This window comes from Bubalus kerabau, chromosome 8 (assembly GCF_029407905.1).
Source record: "Bubalus kerabau isolate K-KA32 ecotype Philippines breed swamp buffalo chromosome 8, PCC_UOA_SB_1v2, whole genome shotgun sequence".
Taxonomy (NCBI): Eukaryota; Metazoa; Chordata; class Mammalia; order Artiodactyla; family Bovidae; genus Bubalus; species Bubalus kerabau.
In genome coordinates this window covers 28,979,594-29,005,315 of record NC_073631.1, presented here as the reverse complement: position 1 = coordinate 29,005,315, position 25,722 = coordinate 28,979,594, and the positions used below count along the sequence as shown (strand labels likewise).

The 25,722-nt window shown below is 37.0% G+C and overlaps 1 long non-coding RNA gene across 20 annotated transcripts in view; it reads left to right on the top strand.

Moving 5' to 3' along the window:
* Positions 1-25,722, top strand: part of LOC129658989 (uncharacterized) — a 353,230-nt gene that overhangs the window by 224,901 nt on the left and 102,607 nt on the right. For 6 of the 20 annotated variants that reach the window (XR_008717703.1, XR_008717699.1, XR_008717693.1 and 3 more), the window contains 2 exons: positions 14,413-14,493; positions 20,960-21,050. This is a non-coding gene — a long non-coding RNA (uncharacterized LOC129658989). Of the gene's footprint in view, positions 1-14,412; positions 14,494-20,959; positions 21,051-21,222; positions 23,267-25,722 lie in introns of those variants that run through there. The other 14 variants (XR_008717702.1, XR_008717696.1, XR_008717700.1 and 11 more) reach the window with 7 other exon arrangements.

Sequence of the window (25,722 nt, the reverse complement as noted above, 5' to 3'; positions counted from 1 at the left end):
ACTTCCTTCCCTGTTCCTCGTTCATTACTCTTGAATAGCATAATTCATCCTGCATGGAGTGAAGAAACAATGCCAGAAGCCTTTCCTTGGACCCTCACCTTCCTTGTCCTGTGGTTCACCAGAGTTATACAATTACTAGTGGGTCTTTTGTATTTCATCATTTATGCCCCTGTCTGATGAGTCATCTATTTTATTTTCTAGGCAGTCTGATGTGGTAGTTGTGTCAACAGGCAGTTATAAAAACCAAGTATCTGTAAATCTTTTTGATAAATATTTGTGAAGTTTCAAAATCCTCATGTCTCATCAGTGTAAGTCAGTCTGCAAGACAGTCTCCTAGGAAAGCCATGTGGAGACACACAGCATGTTCTGGCCATGAGAACTTCCTTCTGGTGGTAAAGAGTAGGGAACTCAGAAGAGCCTTCAGCAAAGATAAATTTGCTTTCACAGAATACAGATAGTTTCATATGCTGATACTAAACTTTATTGAGAACAGGTAATGAAAGCTTCACTTTGTGGAGTGGGAAAGTTTGGGGGATCAAAAGTCTCATTTAAGTATGGCTAAAAAAAAGTCTATAAGAAGAGTTTGCTCTCATTCTCCTAGAACAGAGGCAAGATTCTATATAAAGTAGTATTGGGCTGGAGTCCATGGGGTTGCGAAGAGTCGCACATGACTGAGCGACTTCACTTTCACTTTTCACTTTCATGCATTGGAGAAGGAAATGGCAACCCACTCCAGTGTTCTTGCCTGGAGAATCCCAGGGACGGGGGAGCTTGGTGGGCTGCTGTCTATGGGGTCACACAGAGTCGGACACGACTGAAGTGGCTTAGCAGCAGCATGAGGAAGATAAATTTAAATGAAGGTTATATAAATTAAAAACTATAAATATGCAAAAATAAATATGCTTTAGAATAACTAACCTTTGGAATATTTTCCTGAACTTTGAACATGGACAAAAATATCCATCTTTTTAAAAAAAATTTTTTTTTGGCTATGCCGTGCAGCATGTGGGATCTTAGTTCCCCGATCAGGGATGGAACTTGCACCCCGTGCATTGGGAGCATGGAGTCTTAACCACATAACTACCAGTAAAGTCTCAGATATCCCACTTTTTCACTCAAGCCCTCCCTAAAACTAACTGATTAGCTGAAAGAAAAATATGGTAGAAAGTAAAACCTCCCCTGAGCCAACTACATGAGTTGGACTGCATAGTACAAAATTAGAAATAGCTTTATTTTTCTTCTACCATTAAAATAAAACACTTCTTTGTCAGATATTCATTCCTTTCTCACAGGTAGGAGATGTTTTCTGGTTACTTTCAGTTTCTTTTTAAAAGTATTAAAAGTATTTTCATATCCACTTTAAAGCCCTTCCCTTTCTCTTGGGCCTGATCCAGAAGGTTGGGGAAGGATGCGGTGAGTCTTCTGTGTTCCTTAGTTGATACCTTCCTGACTTGACATCCTTCATCTCAGGGTTGGATGAAATAGAGGAGTAAGATATAAAGAGGAAGAAAAGTCTAATTTACTTAGCAGGTGCTGTCTGGAGATCTTACTTGGCTGGCAAGTGCTCTCCGGCACGGCTGACTTCTAATGCTGACTCTTCTATTAAAAATAGGGCAGCTTGTGAGTTTTCTATTAATCTCATGGGCATCCTGCCTCCCCCTCATCTTGGACACCACATGGTCTCTTGCTGTGGAGATGTTCTCTTTGGCTGAACCATTTAATCTTGCTCTCTTTGGCTGATCTAGTGGTACCTACCACTCTAATAGCTTTGTTTGAACTGAGGTCATTCAGATGGGACAAATTCAAGACAATCTTGGGTAAATCTCCTTTGAGGGTACTTAACCTTGTGGACTTCTATACTCTTCCAGCTCTGGTAATTTAGGCCATTTTTTTTAGAAGTTGATCACCCTCTCACTTGTGTATCTTGGGACAGGATCACAAGTTTCTGTAGCTCATGAAGGCAGCTACATGAGTATGTGTTGTATATGAGTATGTGTATCAGACTTCAGCAGTCTTCCTTTATGTACTCAAATGCCATAAAATGCATAATGTATGTGAGTTGAACACGACAGCATGCATGAAAGCGATGTATGTGAGTGAAACAAGGCATAGACAAACAAGTTGGAGACATTTAAATTGTTTCAGTACAATATAATCCCAAATAGTAATATTAAGTTTTCCCTGGACAAATATGGATGGAATAGGAGAGCAGGAAATTAAGATGACTAAGCATTTGATGAAGATGAGTTTTGGGGACAAATGGTTGTGTTTTAAGACCCAGTTGAGTCTGGGTGAGGTCAGCCTTCTGTATGATACTACACTGAAGACCACTAACCATCAGGCTGAATGTGCACAGGGCTTCCTGATGGGGGAATGGGAGTGTTTCAGTTTCAAAGGAGAGTTGAGTATGTTTTTCTCTGAAACTGCCTGTAGATGTCACTACAGTAAATGACTCCTTTATCCTTGATTTGATGGTGGGGCAAAAAACCCCACCGAAAAGTAAAGTAAAACATGATATTTTGTAAAGTCCATATATCTTATGATATTAACAGCATCGAAGGCATGGCACCAACAACATTTCAATTCATAGTTTTGCAAACCATCCTTTCTATTTTACTGCTGTGATTTATCCTAAACAATGAAAGTATGTTTAGCAACAGTCTTCAGTTTAGAGCAGGGAGGGGAAATCCCTCTATTCTCTCTTCCCCCACAAACTCCTCTCTTTCAGGGAAGGAGGCACAATTCTCTCCTTTACCCTTAGAGACATTGTCCTCAAGCTGAGAATATTATTGCCTCATGAAAGGGAAAGAATGATATAGGCATTGACTGTAAAAAGAGAAGGGAGGTGGAGAAAACATTTTAAAAAAATATGCTTGTGGCAACATACAACTCTACAAGCATTTAAATGGGCCTTTCCTTCTGTACTGATTTTAAAAACCACCTGTAAATTTTGGTCATCTCAAAAAGATAGCATTTCCCCTCTACTTCCAGGGAAGGGAAAGTGAAAAGTGAAAGCATTAGTCACTCAGTCGTGTCCAACTCTTTGCAACCCCATGTACTGTAGCCCCCCAGGCTCCTCTGTCCTTGCAATTCTCCAAGCAGTAATACTGGAGTGGGTTGCCATTCCTTTTTCCAGGGGATCTTTCCGACCTGGGGGGAAGCTGGTGCAAAATGATCTAGGGGCCTGGGAGGGTATTCAGTGATGTTACCCAAGAAGCCTCTGTCACCTGTATCTTGATACAGTGGAGGGTATGTTTTTGGCTGGGATGATATTCTGTGTGCCATTTTTCTTACCTGAATGCTACAACATTTCATTATGGGATGGCCAAGACTGAGACCCACTGAAAGACAAATGCCAAGTAAAGAGGAATTTACACAGCTCCAGAGCTATGTTAATAGAATATGAATGTATTTTCTTATGTTAACAAGAATTTTGTAGGCCTCCTTGGGAAAAGAATTTTCCTTCTCCTTGGGAAAAGAAACCTTTGGTAATTAAAGTGAAGTCCAAGCAAATGAAAACACAGACCCTGAGAATAAGGCCTCTGAAAAAAAAGTTATGTGTTAATGAAAGATAGCTCAGGGCAGAGACATGAAATAATGAGAATTACCAGTAGAATCTAGAAGAAAAAAACTGTAGACAGAACAGAGACTAATCGTGTAGTTTTTCTACACTAAGTGTTATATTACCTGTTCCATGAGAGGAAGAATTGATAAGTTGGCCTTAAGACTCCATTATATATTTTTTATACTTTGTGATGAATAGGAATATGCAAATAGTAATACATAATCTTACATATTCAAGATAGTAATAATATATTCAAATTCTCATTCTAAGTAAGGATTTAAGCTTTTTACTGATACAATTTTTGTCCTTATAAAGGCCTGGGCAAAGAACTCTTTCTGGTATTATTACTTATACATATTTGAAGAGAATGAACCTTACTTGCATAGCGTGGTCATGACACTGGTGTCTAGATTGCAGGAAAATAAAGAGCATCCTTGGCAAAATTCTGCCTTAATGACAATTATGCTTGGAATTTTTTTCTCTTCAATAATATTACCAAAAAAGGAAAGCGATCCCATTCAGTTGATATAGTAAAATTTTTTAAGTTATGCATTGACGAGGTTTCTCAAAAAGTTAAACATAAGATTGTCATATAGCTCAGTAATTCCAGTCCTGGGCATATACTAATGAGAGCATATGTTTACACAAAAAATATGACAGTGAATGTTTAAAGCAACATTATGTGTGGTAACCCAAAGGTAGAAACAATTAGTACATGTAAGCAACCTAAATGTCCATCAGCAGAGGAATGGATAGAGAAGATGTGGTACATACATACAGTGGAATATTTCTCTGCTATAAATGGAATGAAATACTGCCATTTGCAGCAACATGGATGGACCTAGAAAGTGTCAAACAGAGTGAAGTAAGTCAGAAAGAGAAAGGCAAATATTGTATAATAAAATTTTTATGTGAAGTCTAGAAAAATGGTACAGATGAACTTATTTGCAAATAGAGTCACAGATGCAGAGAACAAACTTATGCTTACCAGAGGGGAAGGAAGGGTGGGGTGAGATTGAGATTGACATATAAACGCTATTGTCTATAAAATAGATAACTAATGAGAACTTAATGTGTAACAGAAAGAACTCTTATCTACTTAGTGCTCTGGAGTGACCTAGACGGGAAGGAAATCCAAAAAAGAGTAGATATATGTATATGTCGGACTCACTTTGCTGTGCAGCAGAAATGAACAAAACATTATATATTGATATACTCCACTATCAATTAGTTTTAAAAAAAAAAGATGCCACCTCTCTCCTTTTTTCTTGCTGGGATAGTAATACATTTGGGAGACACGTAATATACTGGGGTAGAAAGAAGGCTATGGTCTTTTATTAGTCACTCTGAAGAGGACCTTTTCCCTAGTGTAGCCTGATCAGTGAATACAGATGCGTCACTGTCCAAAGTAAATGAGTCACATTAATTTTTTTTGTGGGTTGAGGGTTCCTAAAATAGACAGTGAGCAATAAACAATAACATGTCTGCTGGGTTTTGTGTGTATATGCATTGACATTATATGGGAAACCAATTTCAATATTTCTGTGTTTGTATTGAGAGTATAGTTATACCAAACTATAAGATCGGGTCTTCCCTGGTAGCTCAGAAGTTAAAGCGTCTGCCTGCAAGGCGGGAGACTTGGGTTCGTTCCCTGGGTCGGGAAGATCCCCTGGAGAAAGAAATGGCACCCCACTCTCTTGCCTGGAGAATCCCATGGATGGAGGAGCCTGGTAGGCTACAGTCCACGGGGTCTCAAAGAGTCATAAAATCACTCAAAAAACTGCAAGTATAATTATTTTAAGGGCAATAACGTTTTTAGCAGTGAGCAAGTTAAAATGGCTCCCGCCGTAACCTTCACTTCCAAGCAATATGGATAGTTTACCTTCAGGTCAGGACGCTCCTGTCATTAGAGTTTACTCCAGTGGCTTTGAGTATGAAGTGTGTTTATGAAAACCCAGTGGAGTTTTATAATTAGCAAAGCCCCAAGTACGCTCCCAGCTATAACACGTGACACTCAGGCTGCAGACTGATGTTCTCAAGTGTTCTCTCGTGGATCTGGGGCGGGTTCTTTGTTTTGTCACGTGCTTTGCTCTTCTGGCTCAGGATGGATTTGTATGATTTGGCTTTTTTGGTGCTGGGCACCAAACACCAATGAATTGGCAACTATATCTGTGGTGACACTTTATTAATCTCACTTGATTGTTTATTTTACTTCATCCTTAGCATTTTTAAAAGTACACTTAAAAGATGTTTAAGCAATATTTTCCCTCCAGGAACAAAAAAATAAACCCAAGAACAAAACTTCTACATAGTTTGTTGCATCAAAACTTATTCAAAAATATTTGCTGATTTATTAACATTCCTTTTTCCAAAGGACTTAAGGTGGCTGTAAAATTATTTCACTGTGTTAATATCAAAAGTGAAACTAGAAGTCATACAGTAAATAAAGGTATAAAGAATACATAAGTGAACATACATTTACAAAAATGAAATAAAGAAGAAAGTTAAATTCTGAATTTAATAATGATTTTTGATAGATTTTAGCCAGCCCATGGAAGATTCATTTTTTTTTTTTACTTAGCCTTAAACAGCATTTCCTTTTTTTGAAATTGAACTATACTTGATTTACAATGTTGTGTTATTAATAATTTCAGCTATAGAGCAAAATGATTCAGTTATACATGTATCTACTCTTTTTCAGATTTTATTCCATTACAGATTATTACAAGATACTAAACATGAATATGTTTCCCTATGCTATGCAGTATGTCTTACTGAACAGTATTTCTGGTTTCAGATGTTAACATTAGTAGACTTAGCACATGCGTTTCTGTCCCTTCCCTCTTGAAATCACAATACATGGTAGGAAAGGAATCAACTCATAAAAGGGAGAGAATGGGAGGAGAAATATTCTTGAAAAAGACACCAATAAATTTCTAGAAGATGCGAGGAAGATAGAACTGTTAACAGATTAAAAACAAATCATAGCAGTCTAGAACCATAGGAGGGAATGCAATGATAAAGAGATGCCTGAGCTGTATAGCAGAACTCCAGAGATGATCTCAGCCCAGAGAAGATGAGCAGTGGAAGCATGAGGAAGGGAATCCAAACTGGAAGATTAACTGAAAGGTTGACCATTGAATGAAGAGTAGGATTGCAGCATCCCTTCCTTTCTGCCCATCGACTTTTCAGGACAGGTGGAATGCAGGCATTTTTAAGCAGCTTAATATAGAACTTTCAGGCAAAAACAAAGAAGAACAAAACAGTAATAACAAGACAGCCTTAAAACCACTTTTTAAAAGAAATCAAATGAATAAAATTAGGTCTTCCAGTATAAAGTCCTTCTTCTCCTGGCATTTGAAAGCTCTGTCTTTATTCCAGTATAGATGCCTAATTTACCTTTGCATGCTAAGTCACTTCAGTTGTGTCCAACTCTGTGTGACCCTATAGACTGTAGCCTGCCAGGATCCTCTGTCCATGAGATTCCCCAGGCAAGAATACTGGAGTGGGAGGTAATGCCTTTCCACTGCTCACCTTAATATGAAGCCTGCGAGTAGACCAGGCTGCCCTTATGCTCTGAACTTTGAGTTGAGCATCATCTTTGTGTGAGACCTAGCTTTATTATTTTTTTTTAATTTTATTTTACTTTTTAACTTTACAACATTGTATTGGTTTTGTCATATATCGAAATGAATTCGCCACAGGTATACATAAAGTAGTTAAACAGCAGCCTAGGACACTCAGTCATTATCTTAGAAAATCAATCCAATCTATTATTCTCGTCTGTCAAAGCCAGCCAAAGGTCATAAAAAATATGAATCAACCCAGTAGCATTAAAAAGACAAAGAAAAATATTTGCTTCAGAGGAAACATAGGTAATTTAGAGAAAAGAAGATAACTTTAAAACAAGTTAATTGTCATCCTCATGAAAATTTGAAAGAAAGAATCAGTTCAGTTGCTCAGTTGTGTCTAACTCTTTGCAACCCCATGGACTGCAGCACACCAGGCCTCCCTGTCCATCACAAACTCCCGGAGTTTACCCAAACTCATGTCCATTGAGTTGGTGATGCCATCAAACCATCTCATCCTCTGTCATCCCCTTCTATCCTGGCCTCAATCTTTCTCAGCATCAGGGTCTTTTCAAATGAGTCAGTTCTTTGTATCAGGTGGCCCAAGTATTGGAGTTTCAGCTTCAATATCAGTCCTTCCAGTGAATATTCAGGACTGATCTCCTTTAGGATGGACTGGTTGGATCTCTTTGCAGTCCAAAGGACTCTCAAGAGTGTTCTCCAACACCACAGTTCAAAAGCATCAATTCTTCAGCACTCACCTTTCTTTATAGTCCAACTCTCACATCCATACATGACAACTGGAAAAACCATAGCCTTGACTAGACGGACCTTTGTTGGCAAAGTAATGTCTGTGCTTTTTAATATGCTGTCTAGGTTGGTCTTAACTTTCCTTCCAAGGAGTAAGCATCTTTTAATTTCATGGCTGCAGTCACCATCTGCAGTGATTTTGGAGTCCCCCAAAATAAAGTCTGACACTGTTTCCCCATCTATTTGCCATGAAGTGATGGGACCAGATGCCATGATCTTCATTTTCTGAATATTGAGCTTTAAGCCAACTTTTTCACTCTCCTCTTTCACTTTCATCAAGAGGCTTTTTAGTTCCTCTTCCCTTTCTGCCATAAGGGTGGTGTCCTCTGCATATCTGAGGTTATTGCTATTCCTCCTGGCAATCTTGATTCCAGTTTGTGCTTCATCCAGCCCAGCGTTTCTCATGATGTACTCTGCATATAAGTTAAATAAGCAGGGTGACAATATACAGCCTTGACATACTCCTTTTCCTATTTGAAACCAGCCCGTTGTTACATGTCCAGTTCTAACTGTTGCTTCCTGACCTGCATATAGATTTCTCAAGAGGCAGGTCAGGTGGTCTGGTATTCCTATCTCTTTCAGAATTTTCCACAGTTTATTGTGATCCACATAGTCAAAGGCTTTGGCATAGTCAATAATGCAGAAATAGATGTTTTTCCTGAACTCTTTTGCTTTTTCAATGATCCAACAGATGTTGGCAATTTGATCTCTGTTACCTCTGCCTTTTCTAAATCCAGATTGAACATCTGGAAATTCATGGTTCACGTATTGCTGAAGCCCAACTTGGAGGATTTTGAGTATTACTTTGTTAGCGTGTGAGATGAGTGCAATTGTGTGGTAGTTTGAGCATTCTTTGGCATTGTCTTTCTTTGGGATTGGAATGAAAACTGACCTTTCCAGTCCTGTGGCCACTGCTGAGTTTCCCACATTTGCTGGCATATTGGGTGCAGCACTGTCACAGCATCATGTTTTAAGATTTGAAACAGCTCAACTGGAATTGCATCACCTCCACTAGCTTTGTTCGTAGTGATGCTTCCTAAGGCCCACTTGACTTCACATTCCAGGGTGTCTGGCTCTAGGTGAGTGATCACACCATCATGATTATCTGTATTGTGAAGATCTTTTTTGTACAGTTCTTCTGTGTATTCTTGCCACCTCTTCTTAATATCTTCTGCTTCTGTTAGGTCCATACCATTTCTGTCCTTTATTGTGTCCATCTTTGCAAGAAATTTACCCTTGGTATCTCTAATTTTTGAAGAGATCTCTAGTCTTTCCCATTCTATTGTTTTCCTCTATTTATTTGCATTGATCACTGAGGAAGGCTTTCTTATCTCTCCTTGCTATTCAAATGGGTATATCTTTCCTTTTCTCCTTTGCTTTTCACTTCTCTTCTTTCCCAGCTATTTGTAAGGCCTCCTCAGACAGCCATTTTGCTTTTTTCATTTCTTTTTCTTGGAGATGGCCTTGATCACTGCCTCTGCTACAATGTCACAAACCTCCATTCATAGTTCATCAGGCACTGTGTGTATCAGATCTAGTCCCTTAAATCTATTTCTCACTTCCACTGTATAATTGTAAGGGATTTGATTTAGGGCATACCTGAATGGTCTAGTGGTTTTCCCTACTTTCTTCAATTTAGGTCTGAATTTGGCTATAAGGAGTTCATGATCTGAGCCACAGTCAGCTCCCAGTGACTGTATAGAGCTTCTTCATCTTTCGCTGCAAAGAATATAATCGATCTGATTTTGGTGTTGGCCATTTGGTAATGTCCATTTGTAGAGTCTTCTCTTGTGTTATTGGAAGAGGGTGTTTTCTATGACCACTGTGTTCTCTTGGCAAAACTCTATTAGCCTTTGCTCTGCTTCATTCCGTATTCCAAGGCCAAATTTGCCTGTTACCAGGTGTTTCTTGACTTCCTACTTTTGCATTCCAGTCCCCTATAATGAAAGGGACATCTTTTTTGGATGATAGTTCTAGAAGGTCTCGTAGGTCTTCATAGAACCATTCAGCTTCTTCAGCATTACTGGTCGGGGCATAGACTTGGATTATCATGATATTTGAAAGGATATTGCAGCCAAAAATAAGAAAAGGAAATGATAAAAAAAAAAAGCACGAATGGAGGACAAAAATTAGTACTTTGTCACTGATGACTGCAAAAATTTAATAGATAGCTATAAAGGTGAAAATAAGAAAATCAGAACAGAGAAAATACTAAGAAAAGAGAAAAAGTAAAAAATATGGAGGATTAATCAAGGGAGCCTGATGTTGATCTAAGAGAAAAAGAACATAGAATAATGGAAGGGAGAAATTTAGTGATGAAAAAAATTGAAGAAAAGTTGCCCCAACAAAGCATAAGAATTACTGTACATTGTAAGTGAAGTGAAGTTGCTCAGTTGTGCCCGACTCTTTGAGACCCCATGTACTGTAGCCCACCAGGCTCCTCAGTCCATGGAATTTTCCAGGCTAGAGTACTGGAGTGGGTTGCCATTTCCTTCTCCAGGGGATCTTCCCAACCCAGGGATCGAACCTGGGTCTCCCGCACTGCAGGCAGACACTTTACCGTCTGAGCCACCAGGGAACAACAACAAAGCATAAGAATTATGGAACATTGTAAAGGTCTATTAAATTCCCAGAATGTTCAAACACATGTTCACATTGTAAATTTTAGAAAACAAGAAATTTTAAAAAGTAAAGTTCACATCTAGGTTACAGAGAACATGTCATATTTATGATTTATGAAAATCTGTCAGTTTGACTACAGAGAGCTTATCAACAGCGTTGGAGCCTAGAAGCAATGAAACAATGCCTTGGAAGCACTGAGGAAATATACTAGGCTTAGTCACAATGGCAATCAAGTATGATGGTAAAATACAGCTTTTTTTCAAATTTTCAGAAACGTTTTTTAAGAAGGTTACTTTTTAAACTTAAAGTCTAATTTCATAAATTTTTATTAACTTTTTTCTATGAAGTTTACTTGAAGATTTGTTTGACTGAAGCAAAGGTGAAAACCAAGAAATTGAATGACATGGGGGGAAAATACTGAAGAATTGACCCAGGAGTAGTTTGAGAATAAATCCTAGCACATTGATAATACAGGAAACATAGAAAGCTCTTGGTTCCCAGTATGTTCAGGCATAATTATGGCAGAGACCAGCAGGCCTGAGTAGATGCCTGGGGTTAGAGGAAAGAGGCGGAAAGAACTAAGGACAAGGACAAGAAATGAGGCTGCAGAGTTGTTGGAGACAAGTTACAATTCATTCAGACTGTGTGCTTTTTTCTAAGAGTAAATGTAAGCTAAATCTTACAGTTGAAAATTGTTGACAGGTAGAAACAGTATTTAAAATAGAATTAGACTTGAAGGTATGTGACAGCAAAAACCCTGCAAAAATTAATAGTGGCTTTAAAAGAAGTTTTATTCCCTTCTACAAACCAAGTCCCATAGTCAAAATCCTACTATAGAATTTCATAATTTACTCAAAGCTCCAGACTCCGTCTAGCTTTTTTCTGTGCTAACTAGAGGATATGGCTCTTGTCAGGACTATCTTCATTCCACCCAGAAGGAGGGAGAAAAATGGAGATGAAGGACACTACCCTTCCTTGGTAAAAATGTCTCACATTTCTTTCTATGTACCCCTCACTGACTAAACATTGAGTCCTATGACTAGGGGAAGTGGAGTGGGACTGTGTACCTGCTAATACTTTTGAGGTTGGATGAAGCTATTTGTGAAGGAAATATGGACAATTAATTGGGAACTACGGGGAGCCTTTTCAACTGACTCCAAAAATAAGTCCTTTTGGTGATAATTTTTGTAGGCTTTAATAACCATATTTTACTACCCATTGTATTGACTTTAAAACTTTCATTGTACGTGGTGAGACATGAAATGCAAAGCTCTTTAGAAAATAGATTTGCTAAGTGAGGCCATTAGACTTTTCATAAGGGTCCATTAATTGATATGAATATAAAATATTTTTATTAGGTTAATATGTTATACAATTATATATTACTACTCTTTATGTGGATACACTTTTGACTCATAAAATAGAATTTCACTTAACTGAATTCATTGTAGTTTATCATTGTGTGATTCATCAGTGAACACTTGCACACTTAGAATTATTATCATGGCTGTGGGCAAGGCAGGTTGTAATTTGAGGGCAGAAAAATGTCTAATTAAAAAAAATCAACTTCATTCTAAAGAGAGCTGGAAACCATTCTTATCAGATTTTATTACTAAGGTTTATTTGTGTGTTATTTATTTTTGACCTTATTTTATATGCTCTACCTATTTTTTTTCTTTTTGCCTGGCTTCTTTCACTTGCTTCTACTACTTATTATCATGTTGCAGTGTTGCTGTTTTATTTTTTGTAAGACACCTTATAGTGTTTTTGGAACAAGATGAGTGTAAACACAAAATGTGATAATAGGTTCCCCTCTCACTGTAGCCGGGCACTGGCTATTGGAGTCAAAACTTTTATATCTAGAAATTGCAAAAGTCTTCCCATCTGGGTATAAAAGAGATTAGTTCCAAGATGCATTAGCAGTGGACTTTAGATGTTTAATTATCCTTTGAAGTTAAATCCAATTTTTTTCCTCTGTTTCTTTGAAATGGCTTGAAATTTGCCATGAATTTCCAGCTGACTTCTGGTTTCAAATTTCCTAAAATTATGGTCTCCTTTTAAACCCCAAATCAGATTTTGGCAGTGCCTTCATTTCTTCAACACCTTTTTGATCATGTCTTTTGACTATATGTTGCCTTCCTTCATTTCTTCATTTTCATTCTTTGGATATTTAATGTCATTGTCATCCATCATCAACTCTTTGAATCTTGAGTGGTTCTATTTGCTTTGTCTTCCTTTTCTTCTCCTTTTGTGATGGCTGTGAGATATCAAGTGTTTTCCTTGGGGATTTTCATTTCTCTCTTACATTTATTTTTAGTTGCTCTGGGGCTATTGAACCCAGACTTCCTCTCATTTAATCCTGCGTTTCTATGGATTATCTTGTTATCATATCCAAACATAACTGCCAAATGCACAATCTTCATCTTGGCTTGGGTCAATCCTCCTGATCTTTTATGAACCACACTGAGACCTTTGAAGTACTAGTTCCTCTCTCCACTGATGGCTGCTGGCAGAGAGACAGGCTGCCTGAGATTGATGGGGGCGGAGGATGGGCAGGCATAGCTGCCAAATAGTTGTGGCATCATAAACAGTGCAGACTGCCTTGCCAAAAACTACACATTGACCTTGTTTGGGTTCCAGAGTGATGAGGTAAGGCTTCATATTGAAATAAGTTGGAGACTGTGAAAGACTAAACTACATCAAATACTTAAAAGTAATCGTTTTCAAATGCAAAACATTTTTAAAAGTAAAAATAATTGTCACTCTGCACAAATTATAGATTTCCTTTTTGCTTGAGGAATTTGACATTTGCAGTGATTTACTAGAGTCAGTATTGGTGGACCTAAGCTGAATATAACTTAAGCTATGCAGTAGTTCCACTCATCTCCAGAGATAGGAATACTGAAAGCATACAAAATACAATAATAAGAAGGATCATGTGCAAGGAGAGAAAATATACCTGGTATTAAATGTCTCTGCTGCTAAGTCGCTTCAGTCGTGTCCGACTCTGTGCGACCCCAGAGATGGCAGCCCATCAGGCTCCCCTGTCCCTGGGATTCTACAGGCAAGAACACTGGAGTGGGTTGCCATTTCCTTCTCCAGTGCATGAAAGTGAAAAGTGAAAGTGAAGTCACTCAGTCGTGTCCAACTCTTAGTGACTCTATGGACCGCAGCCTACCAGGCTCCTCCATCCATGGGATTTTCCAGGCAAGAGTACTGGAGTGGGGTGCCATTGCCTTAGTTCACATTATATAGAGTATGCAGGTTTTATTTTTTTATTTTTTTAAATTTTATTTTATTTTTAAACTTTACATAACTGTATTAGTTTTGCCATAATCCAGGTGCAGGAGGAGAAGGGGTGACAGAGGATGAGATGGTTGGATGGCATCATCAACTCAATGGACATGGGTTTGAACAAACTCTGGGAGACAATGAAGGACAGGGAAGCCTGGCATGCTGCAGTCCATGGGTTGCAAAAAGTCAGACGAAGACTGACCAACTGAACAACAACAACAGACCCAGGTGCTAATCAACAGTGCACAAATCCATAGAAAGCTAGCTGGAGTTCTGGTCAGGAAGTCCATAGCCCATCAGTAGCTAACACAAGTGCTTCTGTTTTTTATGTCTCAGTTGACAACCAGTATGGGAATTAACATAATGATGATCAGAAATTAACTTTTATTGGTGAAGTTGGCAGCTTACAAATTAGCATAATTTCACTGCATAATGAAATTAGAAGTTTTCAGGAAAAAATGTTTTGGTTAAAAATGTTTGAGACACTCTACACACTTGTATGAATGTAGAACAAGAAACCAGCAAGGCTTATACTCTTTTCTCTTAAAATAGGACCCAATGCTTGATCCCTAAATAATACTGAGACAAGCCATTGGTTTAGAAGATTTCATGGTGTCTGGAGTTGACTACCAGGTACTAGATCCTGCTTCTGTAAGGTTGTCATATCTGGCTTCAGTTAATTTTTAATCCAGGTGGAAATCTGTCCAGTTAAAAGGACAGAGCTGGCATTTTAATGAAATTACAGTACAGACTATTTTTGCCTGCTTGTTAATGAATAATTTATTTAATAACTGTAAGTATAGGAGAATGTTGTATAAGACTTGCTTTTATTGTAACCTGGTAGATCATTTTATTGAATGGTTAACTTCCAAACCAACTTCAGAAGATATGAGACTGAAGTGTGTAATATTGGCTATTCTTATTACTTAAAATTTCTACTATTTTGAAGAATTTAAAACTTGTTATTTTCTTTAAATTTATTTTTACTTCTTTGATTATTGCTAAGGAAGATGTTAATTTTTAAGTGTTAACTGTGTGTATCTCCAGTTTTGTCAATGCTTAGTTCATGATCTTCATTGATTTAGCTTGCAAATATTTTACCCAGATATTTCTTACTGTTGAGGTTTATGGGTTTTTTTTTTAATTGACAGAATTTTGAAAATTTTAGATCTTTAACTCTAGCAATATGTTCCTTTGTTTTTGAGTTTAGGCTTTTCCCCTCCACTCCCATGACTGGCAAATTTGCTTACTTAACTTTTATTATTTTTTAGATGTAATTTATTATTAGTTTAAAAAATTTTACATTTAATTTTCATCATTCTGGAGTTGTTTCAGAACTGTTTATCAAGCAAATCTTCCCCTTCTTATTTATTTGCAATGCCTTATTTATTACATATTCTTATATTGTTGTTAGTACCATGTTCTTCACATTATTAGAACTTTATGACATATTTTAATATTTGTTAGGGTTAAACTCCTTTCACCCATTACTCTTCTTTTTAAAAATTTTCTGAACTCCTTTTGTCATTTATTCTTGTATGAAATCTAAAAGTATTTTATCCAGTTTCAAAAGAAGCTCCTCTTGAAATTTTGATATATTTTTGCCTATTTATGAATTAATTAAAAGATAGTATCTTACTAATGTTCTAATATTTTATGAATTAGTTAAAAGTATCTTACTAATGTTGTATTGCCTCATCCATGAACATGGGATATTTCATCATAAATTCAGCTTGTTATTTAGATGAATAACCCAGAAAAGATATTCATGATTCTTATACATGTGTTGAAAAGACTATTTCTACATATTTTATGTTAATGAGGATTATGAACATCCTTTGTCCATTCTAGATTTTAAATGGAGCTATCTAATATAGTTTCTATTAAGAAAATGGTGACTGGTTTTAGATAGACTACTATATTTGCATATAAATAAAATACTTTTTTAATCCTAGTTTTTAAAATAGTTTTAAAAACAGAATGGGTCTGACTTTTACCAAAATGATTTTTAACAGCTGTGTTGTGATAATCAAACATTTTGTATGTTTGTTTTGGGTCTTTTGATATGATATTTTACATGAAAAGACTCCCAATTATTAAACTCTGTATCCAGAGAGATATTTTCTAAGTTAAAACTTAATGAATCCCAGTATATATAATAATTTATTACATCTCTTGCATAGAGATTATATTATTGTGTATTTAAAATTTTTACCTAAAATGTTTCTTTTTGTTTTTATTAAACAATCATATTTTAAGTCTGTAAAGCAAACAATTCAAAAAAAATATTAAGGCTGAGTTTTCCCCACCTTTTATTTATTTATTTATTGCCTCAGGCTCAGGAACAGATATTTAGTTTGGAAAGATTTTTCTCTTTTCAATTATACTTGGAAAATTTACTGTTTCACAAAATGGCTTGCTAATGTTTTTCTTTCACATAACTTATTCCTTCTCTTACTGGTTTCAGGAAATTATCTGTGGCCAAGGCTGTTTTGTTATTTTTGTTAGCATGTGACTCACATCCTTCTGTCTTCTTTCATTTTAGTCTTAAACAAACGTAAAGGATATGCTCAAGGGACTGAGGCTATGCAGCAATGACATAAAAGAATCATTATTTAATGAACACTTTTGTATTTTATACAAATGCACTATATATGACCCAAGTGTTGAACAATTGGGACTTAATGATTGTTATCTTTTAAAAATCGAAATTTTTGGATTGAGGTGCTTCATGCCACCCTTCTAGGGGAGGCCCTCATTAATCACATTTTTCTTGGGGCTCAGGTTTTGTGACCCTTGGATAGTATTCTATACAAATTCCATTGAAGTGTAGGAGATCAAGAGAGTAATTATATGTTTTAGAAATCTTTTCACTGGACAGTACCCCTGGGATAACTTGAGGATACAGATTTATCTCTATAGAGTACAAAATACAACTCTTCAATACAGACATGTGTACCATGTAGACATGGACCAAGTATCTAGAAGACGTCCCATAGTTAAACAATTATGATAAAAAGTGAAAGTGAAGTCACTCAGTCGTGTCTGACTCTTTGTGACCCCATGAACTGTAGCCTACCAGGATCCTCTGTCTGTGGGATTCTCCAGGCAAGAATACTGGAGTGGGTTGCCATTTCCTTCTCCAAACTATTATGATACATACCAGCAAATGGCACTGACCATGATATTAATTAAATCCATTTTAACTTCAGGGATATGAAGAATCTGAACAGTTACACAACAAATAGGGAGTAGGAAGTCAATCATATGATGAAGAAAAGAGAGTCAGCATTGTTATTTCTTTATCAGATTATAGATTGAAAATAACAAGAACAACTTCAGGGATGCTGTATCATCCACTGAAAAGAGTAGGGGAAGAAGACACATGTGGTTGTGAATCCCCTCTACCACTTTCTTGTGTAGTTGGACAAGTTAACTTCATTCAGCCTCAGTTTTCTTATGGATAAAATAGAAATGATAGTAACCATATCATAGAATTGTTTTATCCCATGAATGAGTGTATGTTTGTGTGCATGTGTTTCTCCTAGTCCTTTGCTGTTCAAAGATATCCAGACCAGTAGTATGGGCATGACCTGGAACTTTGTTATAAATACAGAATCTTAGTCCCACCTATGGGCTTCCCCGGAGAAGGCAATGGCACCCTACTCCAGTACTCTTGCCTGGAAAATCCCATGGACAGAGGAGCCTGGTGGGCTGCAGTCCATGGGGTCGCTAAGAGTCGGACACAACTGAGCGACTTCACTTTCACTTTTGACTTTCCTGCATTGGAGAAGGAAATGGCAACCCACTCCAGTGTTCTTGCCTGGAGAATCTTGGGTACGGGGAGCCTGGTGGCCTGCTGTCTCTGGGGTCGCACAGAGTCGGACACGACTGAAGCGACTTAGCAGCAGCAGCAGCAGCAGCATGGGGCTTCCCAGGTGGCACTAATGGTAAATAATTTGCCTGTCAGTGCAGGAGACTTAAGAGAGGTGGGTTTGATCCTTCAGTTGGAAAGATCCCCTGGAGTAGAAAACGGCAACCCACTCCAGTATTTTTGCCTGAAAAATCCCATTAACAGAGGAGCCTGATAGTTACTGAATTACAACCTGCATTTTAACAAGATCTCTTGGAAGATTCATTTTTACATTTAAGAAGCACTGCCCAGCCTAGCACAGTGCTTACTTAGCACAGGGTTGTGCTCAGTTAAAATAGTTTTTCTCCTCTCAAATTAAATGAGTTTCAATACATGAACTTGCCTCCTGACCACATAAAAAAAAATTTCCCCAACAAAAACTCGAGCAACAAGTATTGTCACGAAATATGCGACTGGCACGTTCTCTCATTTTGACCTTACCCTAGGTGATCCTTCTATTCAGAATATATGTTTGGGATTCCCTCCTCTTTTTCATTATTTATGCTTACTTTCTGACATAGGATGCTAAAATTGAGTTTTGAATAAGACAGCAATACAAAAAAGATGTGAATTTTCAAACACATTGTAAATTGCATTGTAAATGAAAAATTTATCATTTTCATAACTCCTGGAGAATATCATGAGTCAGAGAGTGGATTAGAAGAGTAGATTTAGAGCAGAAGGTATCCTTGGAGAAATCTGTTCTGTGAGCCCATACCACTTTGGAGACAGTGCCTGCTCATCTTCATCAAAGCCAGTGATGGAGAGACTTTCAGGAGCATGTAGGGAGCTTAACATGTAACTTCTACACTGAGCCTTTCTGGGGTCTGGCTGCTACCAGGTATATTCAGAGAACAAAACAATGCTAGCTGCTGTGTTGGTGATGGAGCCATTAGAAAAAGGAATGCTGGGATTTACCTGTAGATCTATAGATGGCAGGGTCAAGAAATGTTTGTTTCCCATGGGAAAATGTTTAAACGTTTTTATGTGCTGAAAAATGAATTCTCAAAAAAAAAAAAAAAACCACCCCAAATGAAAACAGTGCTCCCCCGACACCCAAGTTAGTAGCGTTTGTCTGTTTCTGTGGTGTAAATATCACCATTATGACCAGTTACAAGCTATCAATATGGCATCACTGAACATGGGGTTGGAAAGAAATGAGTACAGTCTGCTGTGTGTGAGCTTCTAAGAGCTAGCTCTAGAATATCACTGCAGAAAGAGAGTGAAGGAGGGAAGAAGGGAGAGAGGAGGGAGGAAGGGAGGGAGAAAGAAGAGAATAGAAACCAAATGCCAAAGAGCTTATTGAATGCGGATTCTAGTCTCAGTAAGACAGAGAATTCACAACCATTTGGAGTCAAGTTATAGCCATCTTCTCAGAGCAAAGAAATTGTCCTTGGAGTAGCTAATCAGAGACTCTATGATGACTCCATCCAGATGCTCTCTGAGAGGGCCAGTTTTAAAAATCTGCAGGTTCAGAGAATGTGGAGCCTGATAACCACAAGAAGGCCCTTTATAATCTCACATGATCTCTTTTCTTACCACTAACCCTTGGAAGAAGAAAAAGAGGCCAGAGAACTGGGGAAAGCAGGCCCAAACTGGGGTTAGAGGAAGGAAGACTTAATGTTAAATCCACTTTGAAATTTTTATTACTATCCTGAACTAGACATTCTAATGACTAAATTGAGTTTCTGTTTGTCTAAAAGTGTCCATAGGAATGTTTTTTATCTAAGAGTGAGCCTGTAAGTTTTCATCTGGAGCTAGAGGAAATCACCTCTACCGAACAAAGTTTAGAGGATAATTGTGGGGGAAAAGAAATCCACATTCAATTAAATTTGTAAATTATGATTGTTCAATATAGCAGTTAACATAGACCTCTCAGTCTTCTGCTGCTGCTGCTGCTAAGTCACTTCAGTCGTGTCTGACTCTGTGGGACCCCTTAGACGGCAGCCCACCAGGCTCCACGGTCCCTGGGATTCTCCAGGCAAGAACATTGGAGTGGGTTGCCATTTCCTTCTCCAGTGCATGAAAGTGAAAAGTGAAAGTGAAGTCACTCAGTCAGGTCCAACTCTTCGCGACCCCGTGAATGGCAGCCTACCAGGCTCCTCTGTCCATGGGATTTTCCAGGCAAGAGCTGAAGATTTAACCTATAGGTCAAATTTCAGTCCATCACAAATACTCCCTGACATTGCCCTAATGATTAAACTGTATTTTTGAAGCACTCTTTTTTTTCCCCCAGATTTCTGTATAAATTTTGCTCCCCTAAGATTAGTTATTATTTCTTCTACTTTGTAACCTTTCCTCCTCTGCTAAAACTTTCTGACCCTCATTTCCTGGTAAAGGGTGTGGTTGGCAACTGCTTGATAAAAGAATGGAATTAAATTCTATTTTCAATAATTTTTTTTGTTGTTGCTCAAAAATGATTAAAATGCTCATGAAAAGAGAAGTAATATAAATTTCTTTTACTTAACTAATCCTTTATGGGAAATTTGGCCTTTACCATGGTCATATTACAGGGGAAAATAGATTATTTTAAACTTTCTTGTAATATTGTATTCTTGAAAATGGCATGTTTGCAATGGACATGTTCCTGAAAATATAATTTAGAAATTAATACTTTATAGGTAGAAATTATAACTTTTCATTCAAATGGTATCTAGTTTTATCATATCTTCCAAATGAGGAGGGAAGTTTCAGGTCCACTCTGGCGGAAAGTAAGGCCGCTGACAAAAAGACTCTTGATAGAAATGCTATGTCTTCAACATATACAAGGCTTGGTAAAGAATCTGACTGCCACTGCAGGAGACGTGAGTTCGATCCCTGGGTCAGAAATATCCCCTGGAGAAGGAAATGGCAGCCCACTCCAGTATTCTTACCTGGAGAATCCCATGGACAGAGGAACCTGGAGGGCTACAGTCCATGGGGTTACAAAGAGTTCGACAGGACTTAGTGATTAAACAGCAACAAATGTAAATTTATGTACATTTATATATATACACATAATATATATATTATCTCCTGGCATAATAGCTGTGCCTAGCATTCTTAGAGAACTGGACATGTTCCTTAAAGAGCTGTATGGGTAGGAGGCTAGACCCCGAGCACTTGGTATTGGCACCAAGGTTCAGGGAAAAAGGGAGATAATGCCTGTACTTAAGACAGATCAGGAAATATTTGTTACTTTTTCAGATGAGGAAGGAGGAGATGAGAGAACATGTGGAATGAAGGATGGAGAAGTGAACCAACAAGATGAAGGGAACTGATATTACGTAAGTAAAAGGTCAGTGGCAGTCCCTGATGATGCTATAATAAAAGGGAATTTTAAGATAGCTGATACTTACTATTTACTTTCGAGTTGATTTTGTGGCTGGAACATAAGTCTTTATGTGCTTTCTATTCCATAAATCATTTATGCCTTCACATTCTTAATGTGTTAAATATTTGTTTTGTAGAAACCAGGAAGATATATTTCCATTGGGGTGTATTGAGTTGGGATATATTGGTTGGAGTGGAGGAGATGTAAAGCAAGTGTGAAAACAGAATTCTAGATCAAGAAGCCACAAAAATGAAGATCTTTATCTCATTTCCTCATACATTGTTGACTTTGTTCAGAAGATAGGGAGAATTTTTTATTTCCAGAATGCATGGACTCGATTGGAGTGCAGTGGTTAGTCAGATTAATGGGTATTGTGCAGCTGTCATTTGGGTTACAGAAAAATCTCCTACCATTGCCTACATTGATATCTTGACTTGTGTTTTAACCTTTGTTTTTGAAGAAGACATCTAACAGGCTTATTGTAAATTTTATACATACATCACTGCAGCCTTTTTCTTAAACATTCTTGAAGTCAAAGCATTAGGAATTAGGAAGCAGTTTTCTTGTGAAAAGCTTAGCTAATCAATTCATCCATTTGAATGGAAAAAATATTTGAGCAGCAAATTAATGGTGAGGAATAACTATAAGCCAGCTGCCCAATTAGCACCATGGCACAGTGCCTGACATCTGGATCTGTACCAAACAGCATCAATATCATCACACTTAAAATTAGAAATCAATGAGCCAGAAAAAAACTGTTGTTGTGCAAGTCCCATAAAATTAAATTGTTCTAATATATTAAAATAAGGTCTGCACGATGAAGGAAAAGGAGAAGTTTTTTCTTGTGAGCTAGTATTGTAAGGCTACAAATGAACTTCCTGGATTAAGTCTGGTTCTTTTCTGTCTTTCTCAAAGCTTTTTTTCTTTTACTCATATCTGTATTTTCTCTTGGACATAGTCAATGTCATCCGATAGAAGTCAAAAGACACAGGTTTACTGGAAACAAAATATGAATAATTGGATCTCTCAAGGTATATGTTGACTATACTTGAAGAAGATAAGTTGAGTACTTATGTAGTAAAGAAAAATCTCAACTTACAAAACTATTAAAAAAAAAAAAGAATTCAACTGCACTCTACATAGGAAAAGAAGAAAATAGTCTGTAAAAGAGAAACATAGCAATATTAATTTGATTCTGAGGTTACCTAAATCAAGGAAACCATATATGTTGTATAAGGAATTTTCATGTAAGCCGAAAGTTAACGAGTTCTATACAATTTATTCCTTATTCTGTTTTGTTTTTTATATTCAACTAAAATCAAAATTCTTCTTTTGAAGAATAATTACATTTTAATCTTTTTGAATTTTTAAAATAAAAAGATCAGGTAAATTTCCTATATTTTTTAATTTTTACTTTTTGAAATTTATTTTTGTTGAGTATAGTTGAATTACAGTGTTGTATTAATCACTGCTTATAGCAGAGTGACTCAGTTATACATGTGTATACATTCTTTTGCATGTTTTTTCCATTATGGCTTATTACAGGATGTTGAATATACTTCCCTGTGTTATATAGTAAGAGCTTGTTTCCTATCCATTATATATATATCAGTTTGCATATAGGTATATATAATACAAAATTTGCTACTAAAAAAATCTGAATTTAACCCTCTTCCATCCCTCTTCCCCCTGACCCTCACCAGTCTGTTTTCTTTATGATTCTGTTTCATAAATAGGTTCATTTATGCTGTATTTTAGATTGTACATATAAGTAATATTGTATGATATTTGTCTTTATCTTTATGACTTCACTTAGTATGATAATCTCTAGTTGTATCCATGTTGCTACAAATGGCATTGTTTCTTTTTGTGGCTAAGTAATATTCCATTGTATATATGTGCCATATATTCTTTACCATTCCTCTTTTAACAGACCTTTAAGTTTTCCATATCTTGTCTATTGTGAATAGTGCTGCTATGAACATAGGGGTGCATATATCTTTTTGCATTATGGTTTTGGTCTGGATATATGCATAGGAGTGGGATTGCTGGACCGTATGGTAATTTTGTTTTAATTTTCTGAGGAACTCATACTGCTTTCCATCATGGTTGTACCAACTTACATTCCCACTCGCAGTGTAGGAAAGGGTTCTCTTTTCTCCACACCCTCTCTAGCATTTGTTATTTGTAGACTTTTTAATCATAGCTATTTTGGCTAGTGTGAGGTAGTACCTCATTGCAGTTTTGATTTGCATTTCTCTTTCACTTTCATGCACTGGAGAAGAAAATGGCAACCCACTCCAATATTCTTGCCTAGAGAATCCCAGGGACGGGGGAGCCTGGTTGGCTGCCGTCTATGGGGTCACACAGAGTCGGACAGGACTGAAGTGACTTAGCAGCAGCAGCAGTAATTAGCAATGTTGAGCTAATTAATCATGTGCATATTGGCCATCCTCGTTTCTTCTTTGGAGTGATATCTCTTTAGGTCTTCTGTCCTTTTTTCTATTGGATTTTCTGTTTTCCTGTTGTCAAGTTGTGTGAACTGTTTGTATATTTTGAAAATTAAGTGCTCGTCAGTTGCGTTATTTGCAAATATTTTCTCCCATTCTGTAGGTGGTCTTTTTGTTTTGTTTGTGGTTTCCTTTGCTGTGCAAAAGTTTGTAAGTTTGATATGATTCCATTTATTTATTTTCATTTTTATTTCTATTGCCTTGGGAGACTGACCTAAGAAAACATTGGTGTGATTTATGTCAGAGAATGACTTGTCCATGCTCTCTTCTAGGAGTTTTATGCTATCTTGTCTTATGTTTTAGTGTTTAAGCCATGTTGTGTATGGTGACAAGGTGTGTTCTAACTTGTTGATTTATGTGTGACTGTCCAACTTTCCCAACACCACTTGGTAAAGAGACTGTCTTTTTCCTATTGTGTATTCTCGCCTCCTTTGCTGACGATTAATTGACCATACGTGTATGAATTTATTTCTGAGTCTCTATTCCATTGATCTAATGTCTGTTTTGTGCCAATACCATGTTATTTTGATTACTGTAGCTTTGATGTATTGTCTCAGGTCTGGGATGGTTATGCCTCCTATTTCATCCTTCTTCTTTGGTATTGCTTTGACAATTCTGGGTCTTTTATGGTTCCATATGAATTTTACAATTATTTGTCCTAATTCTGTGGAAGGAAAGTTATGACCAACCTAGATAGCATATTCAAAAGCAGAGACATTACTTTGCCAACAAAGGTCTGTCTAGTCAAGGCTATGGTTTTTCCAGTGGTCATGTATGGATGTGAGAGTTGGACTGTGAAGAAAGCTGAGTGCTGAAGAATTAATGCTTTTGACCTGTGGTGTTGGAGAAGACTCTTGAGAGTCCCTTGGACTGCAAGGAGATCCAACCAGTCCATTCTAAAGGAGATCAGCCCTGGGTGTTCTTTGGAAGGACTGATGCTAAAGCTGAAACTCCAGTACTTTGGCTACCTCATGCGAAGAGTTGACTCATTGGAAAAGACTCTGATGCTGGGAGGGATTGGGGGCAGGAGGAGAAGGGGACGACAGAGGATGAGATGGCTGGATGGCATCACCGACTCTATGGACGTGAGTTTGAGTGAACTCCAGGAGTTGGTGATGGACAGGGAGGCCTGGTGACCTGCAGTTCATGGGGTCGCAAAGAGTTGGACACGACTGAGTGACTGAACTGAACTGAATTCTGTGGAAAAAGTTCACAAGTAATTAAGGCATCACATTAAATTTGTAGATTGCTTTGGGTAGTTTGGCATTTTAACAATATTTATTCTTCCAGTCCAAAGGCATTGGTCCTATAATACTTTTAGGTACTATACTTTTAAAAAAATTCAATACTCTTTCCTCAGTAATTGATATAGTGAGTGAAATGTAAATCAGTAAAGATGTTGAAAAATTGACTGGAATTAACAGCCAACGAAACCTAATTAGCATTTATATAGTACTTATTATCAAGTAACCATACAACATTTACCAATATATTCTATATGTTGGGTTATAAATATGTGATAATATATATAAAATAATTAGAAAACATATAATAAAGTAGAAATCATACAGAGTTTGTTCTTTGATCACAACAGTTTAGGAACAAATAGCCAAAAGGCAATCAAAATGTCTTCAGATGTTTGAAAATTAAACAATACTTTTCATTAAAAACACAAGGCCAATGGAAAAAAATCACTAATAGAATTAGAAGCTACTTGAAAATAAATGAAACCTAAAACACATTAAAGTGTGGAGGATATAGCTAAAGCAATGCACAATGCATAAAAGAAAATTTACAGTTTATAGGCTTACTGGAATAGAAGGAATTGTAAATTAAATTCTCTAATCCCTCTCTTTAATTAGAGAAGAGCTACTTGATCCCCAAATGGAAAGGAAGAAATCAATTGATTTGAAATCAGGAAAGCTCGAGAGAAAATAAGGAAACAAAGCATATTTTTGAAAGATCAATACAATTAAAAATCTCTGTGGAAACTGGCAAAGGAAAAATGAGAGGAGAAATATTAATATCAGAAAACTTTAAAAAGGGGAATCACTGCAGAGTATAACGACACAAAAAGAATGAGAGGAAGCCAGCACTCCTCTTACACCATAATGACACAAAGACAT